The following is a 20,590-nucleotide window of genomic DNA, read 5'->3' as shown; positions in this document are numbered from 1 at the left end:
TGTGTCCATATAGTCTATAGTCAGATCTTCGGGACTGCCTTCTGCCTCACGAATCCCAGCGACCGGTTAGGTCCCACAGAGTTGACCTTCTCTGGGTCCCGCCGACGAAACAATGTCGTCTGGCAAGCTCCAGGGGAAGAGCCTTCTCTGTGGCAGTCCCAACACTCTGGAATCAACTCCCCCTGGAGATTAGAACTGCCCCCACCCTCCTTGCCTTACGCAAACTCCTTAAAATTCACCTCTGTCGTCAGGCATGGGGAAATTGATTCCCCTGGGCCGTTTCCACTTTATGTATGGTTTGTATGAGATGTATGATTCTTTTTATATTAATGTGTTTTAAATTGTTTTAATTTTGGATTTGTACTGTTTCTGTTGTTGTGAGCCGCCCCGAGTCTTTGGACAGGGTGGCATTCAAATCAAATCAAATCAAATCAAATCAAATCAAATCAAATCAAATCAAATCAAATCAATAAATAATAAATAGTCAGCATAAGCTGAATTCAACTTGGGGCATCTTAACCTTTTTTATTTTAGAAATAGTTAACTGGTGATTTTAGATCTGAAGGTTTATAAATGCTTGGATTTTATATATTTCTTATTTGATTGCATAGGATTTTACCACTGTAAGCCACTTTGTGACACAAGGGAATACTGAACAAAAATATTTCATGCAATCCTTGTTTAGCAACAGGAATTGTTATTGGGATTTTCTTTGGAAAGCAATGCGGTCATCAAGCACAATTTCATGCCTGCACCACAACAGTTGCTATTGTTAAGGGAATCACCACAGGTAGTTAAATGAGAATGTCACCTGATCACTTTTACAGTTCCTGCTGGCTTCCTCATTGGCTTTGCTTGTAGGAAGCTGGCAAAGAAGTTGCAAAATAGCGATCATGTGAATATAGGACACTCCACTGTTGTAAAGACAAACTGGGCATGAATGCCTGGATTGTAATCCTGTCATTGTAATGGTTGGAATTTTGAGGTGGTCTTGAGTACTATTCATTCAGTACCATCATAATTTTAAACAGTCACTAAATGAGTCATAATTAAACAAGGAACACCTGTCATAGGATAGCCTTCTTGAAATAAAAGTGTAGTGTCAAAAAACTATTCAAATAGGTAATAGCTTGCCAATATGGTATGGTAACCATATCATAGTTTGATCACTTGCATTTAAAAAGAAAATGAAGGCATTATTAGTCATGCTGACTCGTAATTAAAGTAATCTTGTGTACATTTCCTAGATATTTAAGTAATTAGAAAAAAAATTGGTGCTATTAAGAATTGACCCAAAGGTCAAGAGGCAACTGGACATTTTTTGTTTTTCACTGAAGACTTTTTGTTTCTCATCCAAGAAGCTTTTTCAGTTGTGACTGGAGTTGACATTTTTTAAAGAATTGACATTTACTTTCAATTGGTTAAATAAGGTGTATGACAGGCAAGACAACGGATGTATCGATAATCCCTAGCTCTCTGGTGTGTTTGTTGCAACTCCCTGCCTGACTTATGAGAATGAAAACTTTTAGAGATGAAGTCATTGGTTTTTTTCCTTTGCTCATACTCAATAGGAAAATATTTATTAGTCAGGACACTGTCCAATGAATTGGGTGGTTTTATTATGTAATTCCATAATTTTAGAACTTTCCTTGGATTTGTCTAGGTTGGTGCCTTCTGCCGCATGAATCCAGCGACCAGTTAAGTCCCACAGAGTAGGCCTTCTCCGGGTCCCGTCGACTAAACAATGTCATCTGGTGGGACCCAGGGGGAGAGCCTTCTCTGTGGCGGCCCTGACCCTCTGGAACCAGCTCCCCCCAGAGATTAGAATTGTCCCCACCCTCCTTGCCTTTCATAAACTTCTTAAAAACCCACCTCTGCCATCAGGCATGGGGGAATTGAGACATCTCTCCCGGGCCTATACAGTTAATGCATGGTATGTTTGTTTGTATGTTTTTGTTTTTTTAATAAGCGGTTTTTAGTGACTTTTAAATTATTAGATTTGTTATACATTGTTTTATTGTTGTTGTGAGCCGCCCCGAGTCTACGTAGAGGGGCGGCATACAAATCTAATAAAGAATAAAGAATAATAATAATAGTTCAAAATAATGTGTAATATAAATAAGGGAGGAATATAGGAAGATGCATCTCAGTCATAAAAATATCTCTATAAAAACATTTCACTATACATCACTTAAGATACAACAATTTGTGGTAGTTAAAGTTGGGTATCTGTAACTGAGTAGCCACCATGCAATCTCATACCTAATTTTATCAGACTGGACGAAGGGGATGGGACTATAGTATATGTCAGTGATGGTAAACCTTTTTTTGCTCAGGTGCCAAAAAGGTGTGCGCATGATAGCGCATACGTGAGTGCCCACACCCATAATGCAGTGCCCTCCCCCTGTGCATGCTTGCACAACCTTCCTGCACTGTTCCTCCCACACGTTCACACAGGGTTCATTGAAGCCTCTATACTTCTGGTTGGCCTGTTGGGCCATTTTTCATCCACCCCAAGCTTTAGGAAAGCCTGCAGAGCCTGTGGATGGCAAAAAAAATGACCCAATGGGCTATTGGAAGTTCAGAAATGAACTTCTTGTAGAATAGAATAGAATAGAATTTTATTGGCCAAGTGTGATTGGACACACAAGGAATTTATCTTGGTGCATATGCTCTCAACATGCATAAAAGAAAAAGATACATTTGTCAAGAATAATGTGGTATAACACTTAATGATTGTTATAGGGGTCAAATAAGCAATGAAGAAACAATCAATATTGTAGGTACCCCTGTTGGGTCCCCTTTTCACCATCCACAGGCTCTGGAGGCTTTCCTGAAGCCTGGAGAAGGCAAAAATGACTTTACCCCACCCTCTAGAACAGTGTTTCCCAAATGCTGGCTGGGGAATTCTAGGAGCTGAAGTCCAGATATCTTCAAGTTGCCAAGGTTGGGAAACACTGCTCTAGAAGACTGAAATTCAGCTGACCAGTGTGCACAAACACACACTGGACCTGATATAGGGCAACATGCCACCTCTGGCACATATGCCATAGATTCGCCATCACTGGTATAGGTCATTCTTGACTTAAAATTTAGACCATACTTTTTGTTAAAAATCAGTTGAACCTGATTTTATGACTGTTTTTGTCATGATTGTTAAGTCAATCACTGCGGTTAAGTAAATCAGTCAGTCGTTAAGCAAATCTGAATTTTCCCCACTGACTTTGTTTGTTGGAAGCCAGCTGGGAACCTCATAAATGGCAACCAGCTGACCCTGGAATGTTTCAACTGTTTTGAAGACATTCCCGTTGCCAAGCACCTGAATTTTGATTATGTGATGACGGGCATGCTGCAACAGCTTTATGTGCAAGGACTGGTTGCAAGTCACATTTTTCAATGCCGTTATAACTTCAAATGGTTGCTAAATGAATGACTGTAAGTTGAATTCTACCTTTATTCTACCTACAGTGCCTAAAACACGATTTGAGTATTGCCCACAAGATCATATGCTGCAACGTCCTACTGGTCAATGACTACTTCAGCTTCAACCGCAACAACACAAGAGCACGCAACACATTCAAACTTAATACGAACCGCTCCAAACTTGACTGTAAAAAATATGATTTCAACAATCGAGTTATCGAAGCATGGAACTCATTACTGGACTCAATTGTGTCAACCCCTAACCCCCAACATTTCTCCCTTAGACTCTCCACGATTGACCTCTCCAGGTTCCTAAGAGGCCAGTAAGGGGCGTACATAAGTGCACTGGTGTGCCTTTCGTCCCCTGTCCAATTGTCTTTCCTTTCTCTCACTTATCATATATATTTTCTTTCTTTCATATATCCTCTCCTCTAAGTTCACTTTACCTTTATATATATTACTACATGTCTATTTTTCTTCCTATGTATTTGTGTATTGGACAAATGAATAAATAAAATAAATAAAATAATAAATTTATACAGAAGGAAAATGGTTAATAATGAAGAAAAGCCTAGCTGCACAACTCTCATTATTTTTAGAGCATTGCAGTGAAGAAAACAGAGTTCCTGAGATAAAGATAAAAACTCTCTATTGATCCTGTTTCAGACATGAGTAAAAATGGAGTGGTGTAAATATATCTTTTTCTTCTCCCAACAAAACAGTGGGTGCTGTAACAGAAAAGGGTCTTCTGGATCTTGATAGTCAGATTTCTTTGATCGACTGGATCTGAAGTAGGCTCTCTCTGCCAGCATGAGTAGGATGGGTTTGTTCTGGCAGAACAAGGGAGTTCATCAGGTAGCCCAATGCCCTGAAGGGATTTAAGGTTCATAATCAACACCTTGCACTTGAAAGGACACTGGTAGCCAGTGAAGTTTGCAGAGCAGAGGTATAATATGGGCTGTTCTATACAGTGAAGGGCTACAAAAGATTTTACTAGCACACTGGGGCATGACTTCCTTTTTGGGTGTGGCTTGCTAACCATGTGACCAGGCCGGGAGTGGTTTCATAATCATGTGACCGGGGTGGCTTAAAGGTCATGTGACTGGCTTAAAGGTGGTCAACTTGACATCCCTCACACCAAGGGTTTGGATTAGGGTTAGGGTGCCTGGCCTTTCCTCGCCTCAAAGACATACAATTTCCCTATCTCTTTACTATTACTGAACATCCAAAATATACTATTTAATTCTATGTATATATGCCATATTATTATTATTATTATTATTATTATTATTATTATTATTATTAATTAGATTTGTATGCTGCCCCTCTCTGTAGACTCCGTAGACATATATGCCTACAGACTGAAGGGCTACCAAAATTTTTACTACCACACTGTGGCCGTGGCTTATGCAGGATGCCCTGCATTTTCTTTCAACAATTTCAGTACAAATTGGGTGCTCTGGGGTGGAGCTCCCTTTTCACTACTCCACTGCGTTCTCCCCTATCTGGGCGGCAGCCCACCATTGAATATATGTACATACATGTTACACATAAGCACACAAAAATATACATTATCTACTATATAAACTATATGTGTATGTACACACACGCACAGCTCTTCTAAAATTATACATATTCAAACCTCATTTACTGCAGTAGGAAAAACATACCCAGAACCCGGAAGGGGGGAAAAAGAAAAAAATTCAATTTTTTTCTACCAATTCTGCATACCTAACTGTACCCATAGGAGCCCATCACTAGTTTTAGCTCCCCACCCCAAAACTGCTCTAGCTGAAGCATCCCAATGGACGTCAAGTGTAGCCCTATCTACTGTAGATTGCATTGCAATAGTTCAGGCGAGAGGTGACTAGGGCTTGAGTAACTGAGCCAATAAAGTCATGTTCCAGGTTGTTCTGTTGGGCTCTCTGGTAAACTCGGCCCAAAAATTCACAGGTACAAATTTCAGACACACACACGTTTGAAAATTCAAAACAATGTCCTTTATAATGAAAAGTCACTTAAACTAAGCCCTCTTTTGGTATAGCAAAGAGCACTCATCTCCAAACAAATTGGTAATTGGTACAAGTCCCTTATCAGTTCTGTGATACTTAGCTTGCAGCTGTGAGGCAATTCACAGTCCTTCTTTCATAAAGTGAAACACACTTTGCCCTGGTTTAGTTTCAAAGCGGGGAAAAATCAGCACACAAAAGGTCAAAGTCAGTAAAGCAGTCACGAAACACAACGATCAGATAATCCTCCACAATGGCCAAACCCACAGGCTGCTCTTTATAGCAGCCTCACTAATGACCACAGCCCCACCCAACCACAGGTGGCCTCATTTTCTTTGATAATAATCTCTCAGTTGTTGTTCCCTATGCATCGCTCTCCGCATGCGTGGCTGTATCATTAACTCTTGTTCTGAATCCAAGGAGGAGCTAGATAATTGATCTCCTTCTGAGCTGTCTGCCACACTCTCCTCCTCCCTGTCACTCATATCTTCTTGGTCAGAGGAGCCTTCATCATCAGATTCCACCGGGGGCAAAACAGGCCTGCAGCATGTGGATGTCTCCCCCACATCCACAGTCCTTGGGGCAGGAGCTAGGCCAGAGCTAACCACAATACAGGTACACAAACAGGAGCTGTGGAAAGGTCTTCTGGTCACACCGGCCAATGTGGGTCTAAGAGAACCTCTAGGTTGCGAACTAGGTCTGAACAGTGTAAGGCAACCCATCCAGAACTTAAAATGGCAAACATTCACCCAAAGCCATTCAATCATGCCAGGATGTAGTCTAAGTCTTTTTTCCCTCATCTAGATCCTACAACCTCCAGGCATCCTGAGAGGGCAGAGACAGCATCATGTGGTCGGGAATCAAGTGCCTTCTTTTAATTAATCCAAGCTATGTTCAAGTTGGTCTTCCTTCTTTTGCAGTTTTCTAAAATCATCTTGTTAATTAGGAGCTGATATTTTGTTCCTCTGCGGTTGAGCAGTTTTCTTTCCGCTCAAGTGGAAAGAGCTTTATTCAACTGGATCCTGTTGGATTGCAGCAGTTACCACACCAGTTATTATTATTGTGGTTGGTCTCACAGTCACTAGATGTTTTGATTAACTGGCATTTTTATCTACACATTGATTCTTGCTATTATTACTGTTTGCAAATTCATCTGGAGAGTTTTGATATGAACTGCAGGATAGAAAAGATTAGATTAGATTAGATTTATTGGATTTATATGCCGCCCCTCTCCGAAAACTCGGGGCGGCTCACAGCAAGACAAAAAACAATATATAATGACAATCCAATACCCACCAATCCAATTTCAGTTTTAAGCTAAAAATTCACAAAAACAACCCCAAGTATTAAAACAAATAAACAAAACACACATACAATCAATCTAATACCAAAACAACATGGGCAAGGGGGAGATGTTTCAGTTCCCCCATGCCTGACGGCAGAGGTGGGTTTTAAGAAGTTTGCGAAAGGCAAGGAGGGTGGGGGCAATCCTAATCTCAGGGGGGAGTTGGTTCCAGAGGGTTGGAGCCGCCACAGAGAAGGCTCTTCCCCTGGGTCCCGCCAGACGACATTGTTTAGTCGACGGGACCCGGAGAAGGCCAACTCTGTGGGACCGAACCGGTCGCTGGGATTCGTGCGGCAGAAGGCGGTCCCGAAGGTATTCTGGTCCAGTGCCATGGAGGGCTTTATAGGTCATAACCAACACTTTGAATTGTGACCGGAAACTGATCGGCAACCAATGCAGGCTGCGGAGTGTTGGAGTGATATGGGCATACTTAGAGAAGCCCATAATTGCTCTCGCAGCTGCATTCTGCACGATCTGAAGTTTCCGAACACTTTTCAAAGGTAGCCCCATGTAGAGAGCGTTACAGTAGTCGAACCTCGAGGTGATTAGGGCATGAGTGACTGTGAGCAATGACTCCCGGTCCAAGTAGGGCCGCAACTGGCGCACCAGGCGAACCTGGGCAAACGCCCCCCTCGCCACAGCTGAAAGATGTTTCTCTAGTGTGAGCTGTGGATCGAGGAGGACGCCCAAGTTGCGGACCCTCTCTGAAGGGGTCAATAATTCCCCCCCCAGGGTAATGGATGGACAGATAGAATTGTCCTTGGGAGGCAAGACCCACAGCCACTCCGTCTTGTCTGGATTGAGTTTGAGTTTGTTGACACCCATCCAGGCCCCAACAGCCTCCAGGCACCGGCACATCACTTCCACTGCTTCGTTGACTGGGCATGGGGTGGAGATGTACAGCTGGGTATCATCGGCATATTGATGATACCTCACCCCATGTCCTTGGATGATCTCGCCCAGCGGTTTCATGTAGATATTAAATAGCAGGGGGGAGAGGACCGACCCCTGAGGCACCCCACAAGGGAGAGACCTCGAGGTCGACCTCTGACCCCCCACTAACACCGACTGCGACCGACCAGAGAGGTAGGAGGAGAACCACTGGAGAACAGTGCCTCCCACTCCCAACCCCTCCAGCCGGCGCAGAAGGATACCATGGTCGATGGTATCGAAAGCCGCTGAGAGGTCAAGGAGCACCAGGACAGAGGACAAGCCCCTGTCCCGGGCCCGCCAGAGATCATCCATCAACGCGACCAAAGCAGTTTCCGTGCTGTAGCCGGGCCTGAATCCAGACTGCCGAGGACCTAGATAATCGGCTTCTTCCAAGGACCGCTGGAGTTGAAGTGCCACCACCTTCTCGACAACCTTCCCCATAAAGGGAAGGTTGGAGACTGGACGGTAGTTATTAAGCACGGCTGGGTCCAGGGAAGGCTTCTTGAGGAGGGGGCGCACAAGTGCCTCCTTATAAAGGGCCGGGAAGGACCCCCTCCCCAAGGAGGCGTTGACAATCTCCTGGACCCAGCTCCGTGTCACCTCCCGACTGGCCGAAACCAGCCAAGAGGGACACGGATCCAGTAAACAGGTGGCGGAACTCACAGCTCCAATGGCCTTGTCCACTTCATCAGGTGACACCAAGTCAAACTCCGCCCAGACAGGTGGACAAAGACGTTTAGCCCCAGTCGCCTCAACTGACTCGTTGTCAGTCGACTCTGTTTTACAATTGGAGTCGAGGTCCGCCCGGATCCGAGCGATTTTATCAGCGAAAAATGTGTTAAAGTCCTCAGCACTGCTCTGCAAGGGCTCCCCAACTCCCCCCTGATTAAGAAGGGAGCGGGTCACCCTGAACAGAGCGGCTGGGCGGGATTCCGCTGATGCAATCAAGGCGGCATGGTACGCGCATCTTGCCGCCTTGAGCGCCACTTTGTAAGTCTTAATATGAGCTCTTACAAGTGTTCGATCGGATTCAGACTTACTCTTCCTCCATCGCTTCTCCAGACGTCTCTTCTGGCGCTTCAACTCCCGGAGCTCCTCGTTGTACCATGGGGCTCTACGGGGTCTAGTGCCGCGGAGAGGTCGCAACGGCGCAATCCGGTCAAGAGCCCCTACTGCAGCCTTGTTCCAGGCCTCAGCAAGGGTCTCTGCCGAACTGTGAACGAGTGTATCTGGAATGACCCCAAGCGCCCTCTGGAAACCTTCTGGATCCATCAGGCGTCTGGGGCGGAACAACTTAATTGGTTCCGCCTCCCTGCGGGGAAGGATTGGAGCCAGGAAGTTAAGCCGCAGTAGGAAATGGTCTGACCATGACAAAGGCAACACTTCTAAGCCCCTTAGAAAGCTGGAACTAACAAAACATCAATCTCAATACCAACTCTTTAGCAATATTCTATGTACATAGGTTTTTGGTACATGCATACAGTGGTATCTCCACCTACAAACGTCTCTACTTACGAACTTTTCTAGATAAGAATCGTGTTTTCAAGATTTTTTTTTACTCTTCGCAAAAACAAACCCGAGCTTCCAAAACTGTAAGCGGAAAAGGCAGGGAGAAGCTTCTGTGGGACCTCTCTCTTGGGAGGAAACAGGGCCGGAAAAGGCAGGGCGAAGCCTCTCTGGGGCCTCTCTAGGAATCTCCTGGAAGGAAACAGGGCCAGAAAAACCGGGGAGAAGCCTCATGTAGCCTCTCTAGGAATTCCCTGGGAGGAAACAGGGCTGGAAAAGGCGGGGAGAAGCCTCTGTGGGGCCTCTCTAGGAATCTCCTGGAAGGAAACAGGGCCAGAAAAAGTGGGGAGAAGCCTCATGTAGCCTCTCTAGGAATCCCCTGGAAGGAAACAGGGCCAGAAAAAGTGGGGAGAAGCCTCATGTAGCCTCTCTAGGAATCTCCTGGCAGGAAACAGGGCCTCCATCCTCCCTGTGGTTTTCCCAATTGCACGCTTTTACATTGATTCCTATTGGAAAAATTGCTTCTTCTTACAAACTTTTCTGGTCATGGAATGAATTAAGTTCATAAGTAGAGGTACTATTGTACGTACGTACATACACATACATACATACATACATACATACATACATACATACATGGTTTGACTTCTGTGTCTCTTTGTCTCTGTCTCTCTTTCATCTCTCTTTCTCTCCACTCACCCATACACCCAAAAATTGGAGGCTTATCCCTGGTTACTTAGACAAATGGTGATGGCATGCCGCCATTGTTGGCTGTATCTAAGTGATAATTCCATGGCCATATTTTACTTCCAGGACTAAGTTCCAGCCCTGGGCATTGCTATGTTTCTAGCTGTTTTATTAGACATATGCATCACTCAACACTTGGCACTTGTTTGAAAGTTATTTTTAAAATGACAGTTTTCCTGATCACGTCTGGCACGTGAGGCCTAATCTTAGGGCAAAGCCATCTGTGCTGTTATTTGCTAATACTTCATCACAGAATTGTAAGAGCAGTTTGCATCATAACTTTAGGCCAAATATCCACCGTGCTTTACTGTAGCAAACTGTATTCTGCAAAAGTTTTCTATTTACTTAGTACTTAGCATTTTTATTCCCCACCCCATACATTTTGTTTTTGTTCTTTCAACATCTCATGTTGTGAGCATTTGTTTTCTGAGTTCCATACATCCATAAAATATTCTTAACAATATTTCTTGTTTTTAAAAATTACACCCTATTATCGTTTCATTTTCAATACATCTCTCCCATTTCTTTTCCTCCTAATATCTGCCTTTAGTCTTTTTCCCATTATGTATTTGCTCCCTACTATAATTCTAACAAACAAAGATGTAGTCATTTCCCAACTTATATATTCCTAATATTAATATCTTTTACTTTGCTTATTTCCTAAACATTAATCAAAAATCAACTTAGAATTTCATTATCTTCTTTTCCACATCATTATTTTCCCCTTACAAAATATATTTCAAAATTACTTATTTCAATCTTTATATTTTCTTCTATTTTTCTATCTTCATCTTTTCTATTTTATAATGTTATTCATACATATATTTTATCCTTATTACAATAAATAATGTATTCATAATTATATTATACTAGTAAATTGGTTAAACATACACATTAACACTAATTATTATCTCTTATATCCCAACACATATGAATTCATTTCTATATATTTCTTATTTAAAAGTTACATATTTTCAATCTTCATCTTTTCAAATATTAAACATTAAAAATACATTGCATATTTCAATATTTATATTTTTTAATCTTCATCTTTTCTTATATTATTTTATAACTTTATTTCTACAAATGAAGAAACTGTTTAGAAACTGTGAGTTTTAAGTACTTAGCATTTTTATTGTATGACAAAAATGATGGCTGTGATGTAATGCATTATTTTGAATATTCAGAAACAAAGTGCCAGCACAAAATTGACAAAAATTGAAAGTAAGCCCTTCTAGACTTCTGGCTAAATACAGGATAGTAGTTGTTCTACGAGCGTGTTTGAACCACCCATAATTACAGGGTAATTAGTCCAGGAAGACACACACCACACTATAAAAGGAAAACCCAAAGGTTTTTATAAACAGAAAAACAGAAACAGCTCCCTTTTTAAATGTCAAAGGGATTTTCTGGTACACACAAGGCACAGGTTAAATGCAGTCCAATAGCTCACCCAATAACTGGGAAATTGAGTCCAATTCTAAAGTCCAGAGAGTCTACACATAATCTTGAACAGCACAAAAACCACGATCTTGATGAAACAATGAATCAAATAAACTGCCACAAGGCTAAACCAGCATGCTGTTCTTTTTATCTGTAGCACTAATTACAGCAGCCCCACCCAACCACAGGTGGCCTCATTGTCTCTTGTAATAATCCTTCAGTTGTTGTCTCCTATGCATCACTCTACGCATGCGTGGATGTGTCATTAATTCTTGTTCAGAATCCAAGGATGATATAGATGATTGATCTCCTCCTGGGCTGTCTGCCAAACTCCCCTCTTCCCTGTCACTCACGCTTCCTTGATCAGAGGAGACTTCGTCGGCAGATTCCATCGGGAGCAAAACAGGCCTGCAGCATGTGGATGTTTTCCCCACATCCACCTGCACATTCCTTGGAGCAGGAGCTGGGCCAGAGCTAACCACAACAGTAGTAAAATGGCAAATTTAAAGAAAATGCTAATATTAAAATGCTAATATTCAAAAATTAAAATTAAAATAATTTTGTCAACTTATTTACTCTAAATTTATCTACATATAGTATATAGCTCTCAATCTCACAGAAATGATTCTGGGTGGCATGAGATTAAAAACCTCAACATTTAAAAACAATAGTCTATGATGCCCAAGCTAAACAATACATTTCAATCCCAAAATCCCATTCATAATTGAGGCTGTCCAAACTCCTAAGGAAACCTAGGAGCCTTACAAAAAGGGGCTAATATTCCAGAGGACAGGATAAGGCAGAAACCCTTGATCCAAGAAGAAGACATTATTTAATGTGGTGTTTTTCTTAAAACAAACCAACCAACCTGAGCAACCTTAAAATGTGTGGACCTCAACTCCCAGAATTCCCCTAAATTCTGACTGGGGAATTCTGGGAGTTGAAGTCTACATATCTTGAAGTTGCTCAGGTTGAGAAATATTAATATTATACAAGGTGTTGGTTGGTCTCATTGCAGCTAGGCTACGAGACCTTCGACATACGCTGAGCAGAGTTTAAGGAAGAGTGTGGATACGTGATACAGCCAGTAATGACACAGACTTAGTATGCTAAACAGGTATTATTTACACATCTACATATCTACAAGCACAAAGCAGAAATAATCAACAAACCGCACATAGCAAGCAGGAAGCAGAAAAATACTCCCCCCTCAAGGTAAAAGGCAAAAATGACATCGACAGGAGAGAGTGCTGGCACTCTCTTATGGCTAACCAGCCAAAGATATTACAACCTTTTTTGGCTTGGGTGCCAAAAGCATGTGTGCGTGTGCCACACTCATACTGCAATGCCCTCCCCTCGGACACATGCATACAACCTCCCAGCACTCCACACACACATGTGTACAGACTTCTGTTAGGTTCATTAGGTTGTTTTTCACTCTCCTCAGGATTCAGGAACCTTGGGGATGGTGAAAAATGGGCCAACAGGAAGTTTGTTTCTGAACTTCTGGTTGGCCCGTTAGGCCGTTTTTTGCCATCCCCAGGCTTCAGGAGGCTTTTCTGAAGCCTGGGGAGAATGAGAACGGCCAAAAAGAAGGCCGAATATCAGCTGGCCAGTGCGGGCACTGGAGCTGGCATAGGGCAACATCTTGTGTGTCCTCAGATATGGCTCCATGTGGCACCTGTGGCATGCGTACCATAAGTTCCCCATTGCTGACCTAGACCTAGGAGGGTGAGAAAAAGTAATGGGATTTTAATGACTATGTTGCATTTAATTGCATTGAATTTTGACGACTGCATAACACCAGTGTACAGTATTTGGTGAATATGGATTAAAGAAATTATTTTATTATTTTAAACAATAAAAGTAATCACATTCATTTAATGCATTTGGCAATTCTGCAACAAACAATATTATAATTGAATCGAATCGAATCGAATGGAATAGAATAGAATAGAATAGAATTCTTTATTGGCCAAGTATGATTGAACACACAAGGAATTTGTCTTGCTGCATATGTCTCAGTGTACATAAAAGAAAATATAGATTTGTCAAGAAACACGCAGTACAACACTTAATTATTGTCATAGGGGTCATATAAGCAACGAAGAAACAATCAATATTAATAAAAATCTTAGGATACAAGCAACAAGTTACAGTCATACAGTCCTAAGTGGGAGGAAAAGGATGATAGGAATGATGAGAAAAAAACTAGTAGAAATAGATCAATGAACAATAGGACCACTGAGATCCTTTGCCTCTAGCCTGTCTTAATATTTCTCTTTTAACATTTTCAGTTTTATTAAAATCAAATTGTCAGGTTCCTAAATAGGAAAGGAAGCTGGACTGTGACTATTTGGCTTTGTTTGTTCATTGAGCACTAGGAGTGTCAGTGAACCAGTGTAGCCAATCATATGGAAGCTAAGATCACATTATGCATTGAACAAATGCGCTGCAGTGTTAGCCATGATAGCTGAGCCTTCGTTGCTGAAGGCAATATCACTTGATCAGATGTGAGAATGAATGGCATTGGAGATTTGGCAGGCCCTGTTATGCCTTCCTGATAAGATGTCCAGATTTATGTGCTGTGTCATTGCTAGAGGCATAATGTTGAACTAGATGAACCATTTTTCTGACATAATCGTCAGGCTGTTTTTATGCTTGTAAACTATTTTTCATGCCTATAATATTACATTACATTTTTGTAATAACCGTTGAGAAATTTAGTCATAGAACACATGGGTGACTGTGGAGAACAAAGGTGGCAGGGGAGGAGGAATAAATGATGACATGTATGTAATGACAATAATCATGCAAATGCTGCACCTCTGTATTTTCATCAGATGTGAGACTTAACCATCTGGGAAAGGTTGCTTCTTCACACAGCTTTAGCCCCAACCATAGCATCAGACCACCTTAGGAAAGTGGATAAGGTTATGCATTGGACAGTTAAATGCCTCCAATCAGGCCCAACGTTTGAACGGGAAGAATGACCAAATGCTATTGGCTAAAGCAGAGGTCCCCAACCTTTTTTGCACCAGGGACCGGCTTTAAGCTAGACCAGTTTTCCATGGCCCGGTGGGGGGGGGGAGCTAGCTGTCAGCGGCGCCGTAAAAGGGGCGATCAAGAGAGGAATGGGTGAATGAATGGACGGAGGGTGGGAAGGAAGGAAGGAAAGAGGGAAGGGACAGGAACAGAAGAAGGGTGCAAAGGAAGCAAGGAAAGGTGTGAAAGGGGAGAGTAAGAGAGGAAGGAGTGAAAGAAGGGAATGAGGGAGGAAGGAAGGGAGGAAGGAAAAGGAAAGCAAGAAATGGAGGGAGGAAAGGAAGGAAAGAAAGAAAGAAAGAAAGAAAGAAAGGGGGAAGGGACAGGAACAGAGGAAGGAAGCAAGGAAACTTATGAAAGGGGAGAGTAAGGGAAGAAGGTAGGAAGGAGAAAGAAAAGAAGAAATAGAGGAAGGGAAGGTAAAAGAGAGAAAGAAAAAGAGCAAGAAAGAAAGCAAGAAAGAGAAAGAAAGAAAGGCAACTTCAAAGAAAGGCTCACTGAGCATCTCTCACTCTCTCTCTCTTTCTATCCCTCTTTCTTTCTTTCTCTTCCTTTCTCTCTCCTCTTCCTTTATCTCCTCTCTCTCTCCCTCTCTCTTTCTCTCCCCCTCTCTCCACCTTTCCCTCTCTCCCTCTCTTGCTATCTCTCCCCCCTCTCCCTCTCTCTTTCTCCCTCTCCCTCTCTTTCTCTCTCTCCCCCCTCTCTCTTTCTCTCTCTCTCCCCCTCTTTCTCTCTCTTCTTCTCACTTTCTCTCTCTTGTTTTCTTTCTGTCTCTTTTGCTTTCTCACTCTCTCACTCTTTCTTGTTTTCTTTCTCACGCTCTTTCTCTCTCTTGTTCTCTCTCTTGCTATCTCTTTCTCTCCCCCCCCTTTCTCACTCTCTCTTTCTCACTTTCTCTCTATCTTGCTGTCTGTTGCTCTCACTCACTCTCGTTCTCTCTCCGTTCTTCTCAGCGATGACGTGCGCACGCCCTGCCCGCCTCACCTTTGCGAGAGCACTTTCGCCCCGGGCTCTCAGCAAGGGGGTTTGCAGGAGAGGCGGGGCCGCCGAAGGTGATATTGAATGTCGGGGGAGAACGGGTGGTTGCGCGCGCGCTCCCTATCCCCCTGCTAGCCCACTCGGAATATTCAAAATAAGAAAAGCCTTCGCCGGCAAAGGTTTTTCTTATTTTGAATATTCCGAGTGGGCTAGCAGGAAGATAGGAAGCGCGTGCAACCACCCGTTCTCCCCCGACATTCAATATCACCTTCGCCGGCCTCCGCTGAGGAAAGCCTTTGCCGGCATTTCCTCTCGTTGTCAAGGAGGCGCAGCGGCGGGCGGAGAGAGGGAAGGGGGGGGGGCAGCGGCGTCCCTCCTGGCCTTGGCGGGCCGCCCAACCCTCCCCACCTCCTGCAAACGCGGCGGGCGGCGGGGGGAGAGCGAGGAGCCGGTTCCGGCGGGCGCGGGGCTTGGCTGGCTGGCGGGGGGAGCGCCGCTGGTGATGCGGAAAGGCCGAGGGGGCCCTGGCGCCGCGGACCGGCTGAAAAGCTCCAACGGCCCGGTCCCGGTCCGCGGACCGGCGGTTGGGGACCTCTGGGCTAAAGCATCTGACCACTCCCTATAAAAGGGTCGGGCGTCAGACAGCAAACTGCTGGTTATGTACATAGTTTGCCTAATAAAGAACTTTTCTAAAGTTGGTCTCTTGAATTGTTATTCCCACTGCTTAACAGATAATAGATGTTTTTTCCCCTATTGACATGGAATCCATCAGTAAATTATTTATTTATTTGTTTGTTTGTTTGTTTGTTTATTTATTGGATTTCTATGCCGCCCCTCTCAAAAGAGTAGGGGCAGTTTACAACATATAAAAACAGTACATTGCAATAAAATTAATCCAATTAAATTAGAATCAAATGTAAAGTACATTTACATCTAAAATCCCTAATTGTATTAAAAATCAATCACACCCATTCGTACAACAATCATACAATCATTTGTTGTCCAGGGCTAAGATCAAATCAGCCCAAGCCTGGCAACGTAAATGAGTCTTCAGCATTTTGCGGAAGGTGAGGAGGGTGGGGGTAGTATGAATCTCTGGGGGAACCTGATTCCAGAGGGCTGGGGCCCGCACAGAGATGGTTCTTCCCCTAGGTCCCGCCAAATGACATTGCCTAATTGACGGGACCTGGAGAAGGCCAAATACACCAAAAGTGCAGTTCAGCCGCGAGAGCAATCATGGGCTTTCCTAGATATGCCCAAGTTTTATCAACACTCCGCGGCCTGCACTGGCTGCCGATCAGTTTCTGGTCACAATTCAAAGTGTTGATGGTGACCTATAAAGCCCTACATGGCATCAGACCAAAATGCCTCCGAGACCGCCTTCTGCCGCACGAATCCCAGCGGCCGATTAGGTCCCACAGAGTTGGCCTTCTCCGGATTCCATCGACTAAACAATGTCATCTGGCAGGACCCAGGGAAAGACCCTTCTCTGTGGTGGCCCCGGCCCTCTGGAATCAACTCCCCCTGGAGATTCGAACTGCCCCTACCCTTCTCGCCTTCCGCAAAATGCTGAAGACTCACTTCTGTCGCCAGGCATGGGGGAACTAACGGCCCCCCTTTTTTCTGACTCCTGTATTATGGCTAGTTGGAGTGAGTGTGTAGTATATGTTTTTATGATAATCTATTTTAAATTAGTTTTTTAATTTTTTAAAATATTAGATTTGTACTGAACTGTATTGTCGTTATGTTGTGAGCTGCCCTGAGTCTTCGGAGAGGGGTGGCATGCAAATCTAATAAATAATAATAATAACAATAACAATAATAATAATAATAATAATAATAATAATAATAATAATAATAATAATAATAATAATAATAATTTATTAGACTTGTATGCTGCCCTTCTCCAAGGACCCGGAGTATATGAACATCCCTGTACTTTTCCTGGATCTATGATCCTAGTTCTACTCCAACACTCACCATAGCAATTAAAGTTACAAACTCAACCTATAGACCAGTGTTTTTCAACCAGTGTGCCGTGGCATGGTCAGGTGTGCCGCGAAGCTCAGAGAGAGAAAGAAAGAGAGAGAGAGAGAGAGAGAGAAAGAAAGCAAGAGAGAGAAAGAGCGAGCGAGCAAGAGAGAAAGAGAACAAGAGAGAGAGAGAAAGAAAGAGAGAGAGAGAGAGAACAAGAAAAAGAAAGCAAGAGAGAAAGAAAGCAAGAGAGAGAAAGAGAAAGAGAGGGAAGGAGAGAGAGAGAGAAAGACATAGAGGGAGGTAGGGAGGGAGAGAGAAAGAGAGCAAAAAAGAGAGGAAGGAAGGAAGAGAAAGAAAGAGGGATGGAGAGAAAGAGGGAGGGAGAGAGAAAGAAAGAAAGATGAATGGAGAGAAAGAGGGAGGGAGGGAGAGAGAAATAGAGCGAAAGGGAGGAAGAGAGAGAGAGAGAAACTTTTTTGTCCAACCTTTTTTTAGCCCCCCCCCTCCCGCTCAATGTGCCCCAGGGTTTTGTAAATGTAAAAAAAGTGCCGCGGCTCAAGAAAGGTTGAAAATCACTGCTATAGACTAATTCTCCTCCCCATGTGTATGTTTCATTCCTTTTTAATTACTTTTGTACACTTTAGACATTTTAAAAATATATTTATGATTAAAACAAAAGCAGAGAATGAAGGCTATGATATATTTTTGATTAACCAGGCAAAGTATTAATATACTGTAATATGTTACAAAGTTTCTGATTGAATGCTTAGAAAAGATATCCCTTGTTTTCCTTCTTTTTCTAACTTCTAATCATAGTTCTTCATTAGATAGCATATGTGAAGATTTATTTCACATGAAATCTTTTATTTTCTTCATTCTTTAAAAGGTATAGAATTTTAGACTGGTTCCAAAACGTATTTTTCAATAGGTGTATGCCACCAGTAACATTGAAAGGAGAAAAAAAAAAACCTCCTTCGAGCCGGAATCGAACCAGCGACCTAAGGATGACCACGTGCAATTCACCTACAGTCCTCCGCTCTACCAGCTGAGCTATCGAAGGAACAAGAAGATTATTTCCAAAGAGATTTATAAGCTGCCAAAACAGAGTGGACTTTGTATGAACTGTTTTCACATCGTTGTAACCGCATTTGCAGGAAATAAATAAGAGCACAGAATCATTCTTGAATCCATTTTTACAACAATCGGTGCAACTTGATATACAGAAAGACATTTAAACCGAATCTAAAAAACGCACCGAACCACTCCATTGTTATTATTTCAGATTTTTGCAAGAAGCAGTTTCCTAAGGAGGGCCAGTGGCGCAATGGATAACGCGTCTGACTACGGATCAGAAGATTGTAGGTTCGACTCCTGCCTGGCTCGAAATGTTCTGTTTTACAAAAAGCCTTTTTATTGTGAATGCACAGTATATTAAAAAACAGCATCCATGAAATTATTTTTATTTTTTTTCAAACCAGGTAAGGCAACGCTCCAATCTAATTCAGAAGAAATTTTAACAGATCATTTAGTCATTGGGTCAGTAAGGGGCGTGCATAAGTGTTTCTCTATTATTACTACCAATAGTATGTATGTATGTAAGCATGTATGTATGTATGTATGTATTTATTTATTTATGTATTTGCAAACAAGTATAGAATTACAGTTTGTATTAACATAACATAAGTAGAAAGCAGTGATAGAAAGGATAAAAAGAGAGTAGGACAGGGACGGTTATGCGCTTATGCACACCCCTATATAAATGCCCCCTATGTAAAATGTATGCAAATGCCCCTTATATAAAATGTATGTAAACATTGTTGTATCTTTGTATACTACCAATACTTACTTGCCTAAACAAACAAATAATAGGGGTGGCATATTATTATTATTATTATTATTATTATTATTATTATTATTATTATTATTATTATTATTATTGAATGGTAACGCATCGCACTGGATTTTCCTCTTTGCAGGGGTCGACTCCTAAATTACTTTTATTTTTTACACGTACAAAAGGGCGTCTCTCAAATCAGCTTGTGCAATCGCATAAAACCAACGAGATAAGTTATAATTTTATATTTTTCCTGTTTTGGAGACTTTGGCTGTTCGTTCTTTTGAAAAGATCCTCAAAGAAACGTAGGATGTGGAAGGAAGCCATTCCTTCCTTCCTTCCTTCCTCCCTCCCTCCCTCCCTCCCTTCCTTTTTCTTTCTTTCTTACTTCCTTTTTCTTTCTTTTTCTTTCTTTCTTCCTCCTTTCCTTTCTTTCTTTTCCCCCCTTCCTTTCTCTCTCTCTCTCTCTTTCTTTCTTCTTTCTTTCTTTCTTCCTTTTTTCTTTCTTTCTCTCTCCCTTCCTTCCTTCTTTCCTTCCTTCCGTTTCCTTCCTTCCTCCCTCTTTCTTTCTTCCTTTCTTCCTTCCTTCCTTTCTTTTTTTCAAGTCAAATACATGCAACAGGTGAAAATAAAGAAACCGTAAGGACCAGGGGACGGAAGGCACGCTGGGGCACTTATGCACGCCGCTTTTGAGCTCATAGAAATAAGCTCTTGGATTCTAGCGGATCGCCTTTAGAAATATGTGTATTTAAAAATATGCTTCGCTTTATTTTTGGTCCCTTTCTCCCATTTGGGAGCTGCAGAAACGCTCAGCCGCTGATTCCCACCAAAGAAACCAGCACACTTTCCGAAGCCGGCGATCTCCAGCGCCACCTCGCGGTCTCCTCAGGTCCCTCAATTGAACAAAGCGAACTCTACTCAGGCTCTTTACACTCGGTAGCAAACAATAATTCGGCGTGTCCCTTCGATAGCTCAGCTGGTAGAGCGGAGGACTGTAGAGTTAACCGTGCGGAAATCCTTAGGTCGCTGGTTCGATTCCGGCTCGAAGGAGGCTTTTTATTTCTTCTAGTCGCAAAGTCACTTTGTTTCTGAAGTTGCCCTTTCGGGAGCTTCGAGAGGAAGCAAAATATTAAGAGATTTTGTTTTGGATTGGCTGATGATTTCCGGGGGGAAATTAAAAAAAAGTCACTTTTGCGGCCGTTGCTTCTAATATACTGTAAATCGAAACTAAGCTTAACTGTCAAGCGGAATTTCGGTTGAGCTGGAACTTCTCCGGAAAACAGCGAATTGCTACGTTTATAGTAGGAGCACAGGGCGATACTACGCGGAACTCACCAACGTGTGTGTGTG

General features: G+C 42.6%; 3 non-coding genes across 3 annotated transcripts; 2 read left to right on the top strand and 1 right to left on the bottom strand.

The window, feature by feature from the left end:
* Positions 1–18,376: 18,376 nt before the first annotated feature.
* Positions 18,377–18,466, bottom strand: TRNAY-GUA (transfer RNA tyrosine (anticodon GUA)). The gene is given in 2 exon segments: positions 18,377–18,412; positions 18,430–18,466. It is a non-coding gene; the product is annotated as a tRNA-Tyr (tRNA).
* Positions 18,467–18,716: 250 nt separating this feature from the next.
* Positions 18,717–18,789, top strand: TRNAR-ACG (transfer RNA arginine (anticodon ACG)). The gene has a single exon. It is a non-coding gene; the product is annotated as a tRNA-Arg (tRNA).
* A 1,412-nt stretch (positions 18,790–20,201) lies between these two features.
* TRNAY-GUA (transfer RNA tyrosine (anticodon GUA)) lies at positions 20,202–20,290 on the top strand. Its single transcript is given in 2 exon segments — positions 20,202–20,238; positions 20,255–20,290. It is a non-coding gene; the product is annotated as a tRNA-Tyr (tRNA).
* Positions 20,291–20,590: the final 300 nt, after the last annotated feature.

Source organism: Erythrolamprus reginae, chromosome 3, assembly GCF_031021105.1.
Source record: "Erythrolamprus reginae isolate rEryReg1 chromosome 3, rEryReg1.hap1, whole genome shotgun sequence".
Lineage (NCBI taxonomy): Eukaryota > Metazoa > Chordata > Lepidosauria > Squamata > Dipsadidae > Erythrolamprus > Erythrolamprus reginae.
The sequence above is the reverse complement of the archived record's forward strand: the minus strand, read 5'-3'. Positions and strand labels throughout refer to the sequence as shown.